Source organism: Thermobia domestica, chromosome 3, assembly GCF_964235325.1.
Source record: "Thermobia domestica chromosome 3, izTheDome1.hap1.1, whole genome shotgun sequence".
In the NCBI taxonomy this organism is placed as follows: Eukaryota; Metazoa; Arthropoda; class Insecta; order Zygentoma; family Lepismatidae; genus Thermobia; species Thermobia domestica.
The window spans coordinates 57,056,900-57,066,974 of NC_137456.1; the positions used below are offsets into that span (position 1 = coordinate 57,056,900).

General features: G+C 37.5%; 1 protein-coding gene across 6 annotated transcripts in view; it reads left to right on the plus strand.

Moving 5' to 3' along the window:
- Miro (mitochondrial Rho GTPase) overlaps nt 1-1,201 on the plus strand; it is a 73,394-nt gene extending 72,193 nt beyond the window's left edge. For all 6 annotated transcript variants that reach the window (XM_081750909.1, XM_081750913.1, XM_081750912.1 and 3 more), the window contains one exon: nt 961-1,201. The gene's annotated coding sequence lies outside the window, so the exon portion shown is untranslated. The remainder of the gene's footprint in view (nt 1-960) is intronic.
- Nucleotides 1,202-10,075: the final 8,874 nt, after the last annotated feature.

The following is a 10,075-nucleotide window of genomic DNA, read 5'->3' on the forward strand; positions in this document are numbered from 1 at the left end:
ATTCCATCCGTGACGTGCACTTACTAAAGTTATATTTGGATCGGACGTATCATTTTGCAACATACCTTACATGCATAGCACAGTCAGTTAAATGCAGGCCATTCAACACTTTTGGAAGCATATATACCTTAAATTGATATTTAATATGACAGGTTAACATTCAGAAGCAATAAGATTTATTCAGCAAGTTGGAAGCAGCAAGTAGAGTTTAAAAAAAAAAAAAAAAAAAAAGTGGAATGAATTCTCGTGCCTTATGTTCAAGGTCCTCGTAACAATTCCTGTGGAAGCACATATGGCTTGAATCTCACATCAATCTATATCTTACGTAGTTTCAATAAGGCAAGTTGCACTTAAAAGAAATCGTAACTGGGAATTTTCGGGTTCGAATTCGAGCCAGTAAACCTGGAACACCTTCAATATGAATTTTAGGATGGTAGACTTACTTTTGACAATATTTTTATACGTCATTGCTTCTATTGCAAAATGATCTTGTAATTGTGTGGAACAATAATTGGGATCTTTGAAGTTTGAGTATGCCGTCTCAGTTTAGTGCTACTGCATCTGCCACATAAGATGGTTTGTATGGGAAAACGTTAACTCAGATTTATTTACAAATAAATAAAAGCCTGTACAATCCTAATCAGAGGCCATTTCAGCGTTACGATCCAGATTCCTATGAAAACAGAAGGTTCCATGCTGCATTGCGCTTGTGCATCTGGTGATTGCTAATTTCAGTTGAGAAATCTTGATTCGCTTTAAAGCTCTCTGCTGACGAATGTGTAGAACTAGGTGTTTTTAATAGGATTATAGTAATGTTCAAAAATTATACATTAACATATCGTATATAACAAACTGACAATAAGAATATTGTAGAATTTTTGAACATAAGTTTTACAAGAGTTTCAATTCATGTAATTAAACGATTGATGCTTTTTTAATTCTTTATTTATCGTTTTTCAGATTAACAATGTGGATTCAAAGTTGTTCATTGTGAAGTCGAGAGCCTGTAAACAAACAATTGTGTGAATGCGTTAGTGAAAATATTTATTTATTCAAATATTGACCTTTGTTGAGTCAACATATTTTCAAATATAGTGTGTACATTTAAATTTCCTACCTACGACGGATTCCTTATTGTGATGGGGATCTTCACTAGCCTAGTGTTTTATATTAAAACTTCCAATAAAGAAACTTAAGCCTTCTTACTTGTATAATTTGATTTTCCTAACTGTCTTTGCGAAACTATACCATAACTGATGTCAGTTGAAAATATCGCATTTTTAATGTAAAGGTCCAATCAAACTACCAACAACCGTAGGGCTCATAGCCTCAATGGAATTATGGAAACTACTACGCCCATCAAAATAGTCTTAACTGCTAATGTATGAGCCATAATACTGAGGGGCGGGGGGAGCTACAAACTACTAAATTAAGAATAGCACTTTTTACTGTAAACTTGTTCCTTGCATGAAAAAAACATTGCAGATGCATACAAATTCGAATTATACTTCACTTTTGGGTAACTATATAGAAATGAGATATATTTAGTTTAATTTGAAATTGGTGGTTCGCAATTGAGATAGTTAAGAATCCCTTCCACCAATATTTTAGTTGCTGTTATGCACGGTATTAGTATTCGATTATGGTGGGGGGGAGGAATACTCTAAGTTCAGTAATATTAAATTTATATATAAAGTATTAGCGAAGTAAACTGAAACAAGTTTCTATTATCCAGCAGGATCTGCATTGTGTTCGAAGATAAGTTTTCAAATTTTGGCGAAACTTTGTGGTTGCTTTCGAATTTTGTTTTATACGTTTCGATTTCATTAGCTTTCACCTACTCATATTACGACTGCGGGTTTTCAATTTCACCTCAACAATTTACAGAGCTTTTCAGTTTGGTGCTCGACAGCACTTGTAATGGGTCCAACAAAAGATTAGAATATTTAAGTGAAGATCCCAAGTTGAATTACACTTTAGACTGAATTGATTTCCAGACAAGAAATCCAGGATTCGTTTGTTAATATCCGCTGTCAGAATAACCCCCCGTAATAAGGTAACTTGAAGTTAACGGCAAGTATCGGACATGTGAAGTTTCTGCTCCGGTCTCAACATGTTTGAGTACTCAAATTAAAATCTTCCTTACTTAAACGATCGTGCCTAAATCTCATAAACCTACCCTGTACTAACCTCGAACTTTGCAAATAGACAGTCTGTTCCTACAATGAATTCAACAGCAAATTGACAATCGAATATGGGATAGTCTTCTGAAATACCTAAAGATTCCAGATTTGGGCTCTGCAGACTAGCTACAATCTTTGAAATTATTAAACCATTTCTAAAATAGCTGATGATTGACGCGTTCTCTCTGCGAAATAAAAACAAATGTAAAACGATACGCTCACACTGGCAAGTCAAATCTCATGTGGTAGAACGAGCAATTCACAGACTGCTCATTCTGGGATTGTTGCGGTATCATCGTAGCTAGTTGCATAATCCCTATTCAGTGTATTTTTACATCATATTCGATGGCACTATTGTCAGATCCCATACGAAATTTACGAAAACATCACTCCAGCATCCGTAAATTGTAGTTTTACATAGTCATATTAAAAGATTCACATCTCATCGTTACACAGAATCAACCTGTAGTCTGATTTATAATAACGTAAATTCAACGTGCATTAAACATGAATAATTTGTAATAGTTGTTGCCCGATTTATTCAAGCGAAATTTAACGTTTCACAAAACGTAGGTTTAAATTCTAATTCAGGACTTTTCTGTTAATGGACAAAAACAAAATCTGAAGAAATAAGTCGCGTATTTTTGCCAGGACCAAGTACACTTATGTCCAAAATGATTGTCGTATATCTATAACTGTCTTCTTGTAAGAGTATAATTTAATGATTTTTTTTTTTTTGGTGTTGTGTTGATTTTAGTTTAGCGTCCCTTTCAACAGCGAGGCTATATGAGACGTGGACCTACTGATTAACGTAGAATTCGAACCACATGAGCTCCGCCGGGAGTCGAACCCGGATCTCCAACCCCAAAGGCGCGTACGCTAACCGCTTAGCCACGAGGGAGCTCTGAATGGTTTTGCAGGGTACTTTTAATACTGATACTAGTGTATAATCGGGAAATGTGTATTTGGTAAATTTCACAGGAAAAGAATTATAAATACGAAAATTAGAATGAGTAAAATAAAATGTTAAAGGGAAAAGAAAAGTTTTATTGTTCTTCTTTACTGCTGTTTTGACATGAATGCCACATACGTGTCTTTGCCGATTATACACATACTAACATTATAGGAAATACCGGGCGATTTCGGTATCAAATTATATTCCGACAACATACAGGGTTTGTCCGGGAAGTAATAGGACTGATTTTATTCCATGACTGTACTTCGGAGCGTGCGCGCACCGACTGGATCCGGTAGAGGGCGTTCCTAGCTAACGAACGAGCGGCTGGTCAGTTGTCTCCGAGCACACGGAGAGTCAGGACAGGCTTTTTTGCGCGACGTGTTTCTGTGAGTGGTGCAAGCCGAAAATGCAGCGTTCGTTAGAGCAGAGGTATGCGATTAAATTCTGTGTTAAACTCGGTAAATCTGCGACAGAGACGTTTGATATGATCAAGCAGGCTTACCCAGATGATGCTTTAGCAAGAAGAGGTGTGTTTCGGTGGCACAAGGCCTTTTCGGAGGGCCGGGAAGAGGTCGTCGATGAAGACCGTGCTGGAAGACCTTCGACAAACACCGAAGTTTTGAACTCAGACAGTCGACTAAGTATTCGTTTAATTGCCCAGATGTTAAATTTACCAAAACTGTAGTTCATGAAATTGTGACGGAGCATTTGAACATGCGCGAGGTGTGCGCGAAGATTGTCCCAAAAGTGCTCACTAACGACCAGAAATTGCGGCGAGTGGAATTGTGCCAAGAAAATTTGAACATGTGTGAAAGTGACCCCCAATTTTTGAATAACGTAATCACAGGTGACGAATCATGGATCTTTGAGTATGATCCCGAGACAAGAGGCAATCTTCCGAGTGGCACACGCCGGCGTCTCCTCGCCCAAAAAAAGGTAAGAATGAGCAAATCCAAAGTGAAAACTATGCTCATTGTCTTTTTTGACATTAAAGGCATCATCCAATCGTCCACCATGAATTTGTTCCTCGTGGACAAACCGTCAACGCCAAGTTTTACGTGGAAGTGCTCAAGAGACTCAAACGAAGGGTCAATCGGGTCCGACCAGACATCGGAGCCGACTGGAAGCTGCACCACGACAACGCCCCGGCTCACACCGCCTTTCTTGTGAACAGCTATCTGACCAAGGCCGGCATCCCAACGCTTCCGCAGCCGCCCTACAGCCCAGATGTGGCCCCCCCGGACTTCTTTTTGTACCCGCCTGAAACGCCCGAAGAAAGGCAAGTTTTGAGACGACAGAGGGTATGCAAGCAGCTTGCACCGCAGCTCTCAAAGCTATTCCGGAGAATGACTTCCGTGACGCCTTCAATGCTTGGAAATCGCGTTGGCAGCGCTGCATCGACGCAGAAGGAGCCTATTTTGAAAGTTTTTAAAGAATTGTAACGATTGGCTCAATATATATTTTTTTTTTAAATCGACTCAGTCTTATTCCTTTCCGGACAAACCCTGTATTTATAGACATGCGACAATAATTTTGGACATGAGTGTACATAAAATTTCATTGTCCTTTTAATTTTATGCTCGTTGGAGTCAAATGTATAAATCCTAGGGCTGAGTACGTTATTATTTCGTCCTTCCCGCTATCTAATGAAGCGGTTTGTGAAAACCCATACAGTTTTACCTTGTTTAATGTTATGCTTTTAGCATTTTCTAACAACTGATTTGTTTTCCATACCTAATTTCGGAGTCTTTTGTTTCACCAACAGAATTACAAATGTTCTGTACTTTCCACAAACATTACAAGGAACTATTCACTTGAGAAAACACAGGAAGTAATGATGGATAGCACAAATCTGAAAGTATAACTACACTGCACGAATTACAAACATTCAATGTAAAGATCGCGTGTTACGAAACAAATATCTCCATTTCAGCACCGAAAATGTATTAGACGTCGACCTAAGTTTAACGCAAATCGAAACCATGTCTTCCGCACCGATCCCCCCCCCCCTCCCCGTGAAGAGCTTGTCTTAGAAATCCATAATAAAAATAATGCGAAAAAGCAGAATGACCAACGTGGCCATTTGTAATAAAACATTTTACCATTGTCGAAAGCACGACCAATCCAGCAGAGAGTCAGATATTCATTCGAGAAAAAAAGTTGCAACTATCAAGAGCCTGTCTTTTCAAGCTGCTGACGGTAAATATTCCATGTCTTGACGTTAGCATGTGCGAAAATGTCTTTGCACCATCGTAATGGTTACTTGCAATCTTTCAGCTCACCTGAGTGTAACAATGACTCCATGCAATTACAGATGTTTTAAAAGAATATTAAGTCAAAATTTTCGCTGCTGGCATTTTCAATTAAGGAAGAAAGTTTTTGGGAGTAAGAGTGGAAATTCTCAGAAAATACCTATCCTTACCTATGTTGCGACAATGTTGACAGTGAAAATTCGGTGTTAATATGCTTTTTACAGTATACCTGCCCCAAGAACTATTAACTCTATTTTAAATTAAATTATATCATTTACCTTTCACCAACTAACCAATTAATGAACTCAGGAACTGAAATAAACAATAGAAAAGGATATGGAGCAAACCTCAATCCCACGTCACACTGTCTCCTCTTGGCATTCTTACCACAACTTCAGAGCTGCTTACAATTTCCATAACTATGCATAATTTTGTAAACAATACTTTTTTTTTTTTTTTTCACTAACCTTCTCTCCTCACGCTGAGGTCTGGAGGACCATAATTATGAACTTTATAGAATTAAAAAGAAACGCAGAACTACCTAAAAACTCGTTTCCAAAAATTTACAGTCCTCAGCTTGAGGTGCGAAGATTAACATACGCGAATTCAAAAAGATGTCACATGAAAGTCATTACAAACATTGTAAACGTTCAAAAATAAAACTTACCAGTGGGAAAGGAATCATTACATTGACACACTACCGTCTATTACAACTATACATGTAAACTAGTGTGTGTGTGTGTGTGAGAGAGAGAGAGATCCCTTACGGATACTAAAATAACGATGTTGGTAAATTTAAATATTTATCTATATATATAAAAGAGAACGCACAAAATCCTTTGTCCGCTCATCACGCTAATACGGCTGAACCGATTTCTTTCATTTTTGGGGGGTTGTTAGGATTTGGACCCTAGATGGTTTTTATCATATCACTTTAATTTTCAATTACCAGTGTCTTGAGATAATTGACCAATCAGGTGTCAATACGTACAAAAAATCCTTTGTGCGCTCATCACGCTAATACGGCTGAACCGATTTCTTTCATTTTTGGGGGGTTGTTAGGATGTGGACCCTAGATGGTTTTTATCATATCACTTTAATTTTCAATTACCAGTGTCTTGAGATAATTGACCATTCAGGTGTCCATACGTACAAATCCTTTGTTATTAGTTCATCATAGGTATAAAAATAAACGTATTTATATGCAACCCGCATGACCCTGTGACTCGGCGGGTTAACATAACTGACAGGCGCTATAAATCACTTGAAAGCGAAAAAGTAAAAATTATCTAAGTAACAAAGTTTATTGCGTTCCGGGATGACCGCAGCGAAGCGGGGCGGGTTGGGGTGACCGCAGCGAAGCGGGGCGGGTTAACATAAATGACAGGCGATATAATGTTAACATTTACTGCAATCTACTATGGTTTTTATCATATCACTTGAAAGCGAAAAAGTAAAAATTATCTAATTAACAAGGTTTATTGCGTTCCGGGGTGACCCCAGCGAAGCGGGGTGAACGCTGCTAGTCTTTATTTAAAACTTAACCTTGAATTAGTATCCTGAGAATTTTAATGGATCTTCGAAAATTACAAAAATGTTGATTTATCAACAGAATTGACTCTACGGCTAAAGATATATCGCCGTAGAAACAACCTTCTCAGACGCTATTTAGTGTCAAAACAGTCTGAAATATCAATTTCCCCTCCGTCGTCTTGGTTTACATTATTTAACTAGTTCTAAAAAGGCATCCCGATACCCATGCGAACGATGTCCCTGGCCCGTCTTAGCTTTCTCTCAATTTCATCATCCGTATTGGATTTTGACGAACTGTAGTTATTATGAATTGAAACTTCTTTTCCTTCGTTGATTACTGATAAACAATAAAATGAAAACTGTCAACTGGGTGGAAATTCACTGTCACTAAGGTTGTCTGGCTCTGCTGAGGGACTTTTCGTTGATGGAAAAATTGTCGAATATTAAACAACAAGCACTGTCCATCAGCAAGCTTCGAAAATGCTTCACATGGGGTGTGACCTCAAACTTAATGGCCCAGACTCAGAAGTGACTTGTAAGTAATGTTCCTTGATATGTTGTACCCACCTATGTATATCAAAATTGAAGACAGCATCACTTGTTTCGGTTTGTTTGCAGTATAGCTACATATGGGGGAAATGGAATTAAATTCCAGAGAGGAAAAACATGCCGACGAAGGAAATTCATGATTTAATGCATGCCTATTTAGGAGCACACTGCTAATGTAAAACATAAGTCACTAATCTTAAGTTCATTAAACCCTTCTTGGAAGGACTTGTATTTTTTCGAAGCAAATAACAATAGTATTAGATGTTTAATATGTCGAAAAACATAGAAGTTGTTGGTCAAAGAAATTTAACATCAACAGACGTTATTCAACTTAGTCAACGAGTATGATAAGTTTGAAGGAAAGAAGAGCCCAAGTTGCAGTGGAAACGGAAAATGATGTTACTGTAACTATTATTATTATTATTCTAAACCTGAACTATTGTTTCTTTTTTTCAATTCTCCTGATAGTTGAATGATAGACAGTAACATTATGAGACCTCACACAGATGATTTTCAAATATACTTTCAATGAATACAACTTTCTCAAAAAGTAGTTCGCGGACCCGTGGTGATCCATAGCGTGGTTCCAGTTGAGTCGAGTTTAACGTCCTGTTCAGCAGTGAGGCTATGAGACATGGACCTACTTAACGTGGAATCCAAACCACATGAGCTCCCGCCGGGAGTCGAACCCGAGTTTCCCACGCCAAAGGCGCGTACGCTAACCGCTTAAACGTGGTTCCAGATGGAAGATACTAAATATGATAATTTTCGATGATATATAAAACGTATGCACTAGCACTTTAATTTTTTCCTCGTTGAAATAAGTATCTGAATTTTCTTTTTATTCTAGGTTAGTTAGGAGTGTATATTTTTGAATGAATTAAAACAAAGTAATAAATTACTAACATATAAAATTCGATTACTCTAAACTTAAACAATCTTTGAGAAGTTAATTTGGTATTCCATATCTACATATAAAAGTTACTGGTAAGGTATTTTAGGTAAAAACAATACAAATATATTATGTTAAATCTTCAAGTTGCAGGGTGTTAAATTCAAATACATACATTCTTTCTTTTCTCCTTTTAAGTAGTCTCATGCCAAGTGAAGATCTACAGTAGTGTTATTACTAAGGGTCCGGGTTCGAGCTCTTTGCCAAATGAATAACTAGGGCACTCTGAGTAAGGTGGCTGGCGCATGATTCTGACTGCATCGTCTCACTATACATACGCGCACTAACCACTGGGCCAGCGGAAGGGATAATAATGTCAGAACTGTTAAGTCCATTATGCAAATATGTAAACCTTAATATTATAAACTATTAAACACTCCTTACATCTGCTGTGCAGACACAGTAATTTAGCCTGCTCTTCGTTCGATAGTTAGCAACTCCTTGGCAAGTGACAAATACCTTCACGCCTATCACTACCTTGCTCCAAACAACATTTAACAGCTCAAGTCTGGTGGTGCCTGATTCCGAGGATGCATTGTGGGAGTATCTATCAGCACACTACGGAAAAAGTAGTGTCATAAGTTTACGCTAGACAATTCTATTCCCGTTAAGGTCACTTGAAAATATATAAATGAAAATAAAAATCTGATATGCGATTAGTTTGCCTTCTATAAGTGAAATTTTAATATTCACTTAGCCCTCACATACACAGTCACGTATGGAGTAGAGTTCCTCACATCAATTTTTTTTTTCCTCCTCCTTTTAATGACATTTTTTCCTTCCTTTCTTCAATGTAGTGGTTAATCAGCTAACACGTTTTTCTCCTTCAGAAGCTCCGTACTGATACTCATAGGCAGAACTGCAGCAAGAAAAGCGTATTTTCTTAGTCTAAAAGACTCATACGAGTCTAGGTACTGGTAGTGACGAGTACGAGTAAATCATTTAACAGCAAAAAAGCTGTTCAAGTTTACTCATGTTAGTTACTTGAACACTGACAGTGTATTCATGATAAGATAAATACGATCATAGATAATTAGTCATGTTTAAACACAAACATTACGGGAATCAGCCCATTACTTATATATGAAAAGCCCACCCTACTTTCCTCCTAGATCGATACAACTTTTAACTGAATTCACGGAGTTTCCATTTACCATATCCCATATTATATCCTTTTGAGAAAGGAAGAAGAACCTCGAAAGGATCACTCAGGTATTTTGGCTTAACAAAAAATTGAAAATGGACACCCACCTATAGATCTCTCTCCATAGATAGAAAATACTTCTACAACTAACTTCTCTTAAAGTCTGATTTAATAACTAATATGTCTCTCGATTTTGCCCTTTAGGCTAACCCAGAACAGACCTTCGACACACAGCCATCACTTCCCCCCCCTCCCCCCAACATTTAATATATACAGGGTACATCGTATGACCCACATCTTATGCCACACTTTTTATTCCTATTTCAAATCTTAAAAAACACTACAAAACAGCTTCACAGAACCCAACCAAATCGTACACTGATTCAATAATAATGTTAGTTTCTCATTTGAGTATACTGGCATCATTGGAAATAAAATGACAATAGTAAATTGAAGTAAAATTTCGTAAACTGTCACACTGCAATTCTTCTAAATTTCCTCCTC